The 1,443-nt window shown below is 37.0% G+C and overlaps 1 non-coding gene across 1 annotated transcript; it reads right to left on the minus strand.

Moving 5' to 3' along the window:
* Positions 1 to 1,089: 1,089 nt before the first annotated feature.
* Positions 1,090 to 1,162, minus strand: Trnaf-gaa (transfer RNA phenylalanine (anticodon GAA)). The gene has a single exon. It is a non-coding gene; the product is annotated as a tRNA-Phe (tRNA).
* Between the last annotated feature and the right edge of the window lie 281 nt (positions 1,163 to 1,443).

Here is a 1,443-nt window from a genome sequence, read left to right on the forward strand (position 1 = left end):
GCCGTTTCAATCGGGGAATGACAGTTGCTTTTTTTCTCAGCAGTAATCGTTAAAGGTATTTATTAGTGTGCACTCAGTAACTGTTAAAGGTATTTATTAGTGTGCACTATGTTTGTTGTGCACAATGTTTGGGGCTAAATGAGGCTATTAATGCTGCTTCTAATTCTGTGTATTTTTTAATTCTTGTTTTTTGTTGGTATTTCTTTCATTTTGCTTTTGTTTTTTTCTGGACGATGAATTGGCGAAACTGTTAGAGTGTCGTCTGTATGCTTTGCTTTGTGGTATCAGTTCCGAATCTTTTCGTTCTGATGGCAACACCTGCATCGACGCTGGTGCCAAATTATATCGGCCCAAAGCGGCAGCCTTCCGCTTAGACATATCGATACTAGTCAGTCTTCTACAAAAATAAAATTCCCTTGCCCATGCCTGCACAAACAAACGCAAATACATGGTCAGCCCTCACGGCCAGAGGTCTCCAGATAGGGCTTATTCACTGCGTATAAGGCTGTCAGTATGTTTTATGAAGGTGTGGGTAAATCGTGTAGGTATAGGCTGAAAGTGAAAGTGAAAGGAAAATTAAGTATTCTGGGAATGCTTTGCCAACATTTTGTAGTTGCTTGGGGAAACATTGAGTATTTTTTGAATGAATGGAAAGCAGGTATGGAGTCAAAAGCTTTGACATCGATTTGTAATTAGGATAGGAAATGTGAAAGCTACTTTGTTGTTGAAGATATCATGCCTTTTCTGTGTAGATTTGTAAGTTTTATGATGGCTCCATGAAGAGTTTGTAGGGGTTATCGTAGCGAAGTGAAAGCAAAAGTGATATGGAATTCTACCAAATTGACATAAAAGTGTGAAAAAGCGGATTAAGTTGCAGTGAAAAACGAAACATTCTAAATGCGAAACTTGACTAACAATCTTATCCATCGATCGAACAAGGAATATATATTCTAATGCAAAAGTAAAATTTGTGGCGTGTTATTATGATGTACAAAACAGAGGGGCAGTAACGCCAATACATTCAAATAAAAACTACTGAAAAAAAGAAAATATATGTATCTAAAAAGAAAATTATTATCAGCCGCCGGATGCCGAAACCCGGGATTGAACCGGGGACCTTTAGATCTTCAGTCTAACGCTCTCCCAACTGAGCTATTTCGGCTGATAAAAATAGATCACAAACCGATAGTATTTATTTAATAATAAGGTATGTGTCTGAATTCCTATTTTTTATTTTTGGCTGTAAAGTTGATGTTGGTCAACGATGGATTTTATCATACTTAAATTACATTCATAATGAATTAGTGATGCAAGTCTTTAGTAAGAGACCAAAACGAAGTAAGAATATAAACAACAGATTTCCAAGCCTCGTTAGTTTTGACGTGATGATTATTGGCACTATCATGCTATTAGCTGTCAGAAGTGAAAGTGCTCACTGCCTGC

This window comes from Octopus bimaculoides, chromosome 6, assembly GCF_001194135.2.
Source record: "Octopus bimaculoides isolate UCB-OBI-ISO-001 chromosome 6, ASM119413v2, whole genome shotgun sequence".
NCBI classification, from domain to species: domain Eukaryota; kingdom Metazoa; phylum Mollusca; class Cephalopoda; order Octopoda; family Octopodidae; genus Octopus; species Octopus bimaculoides.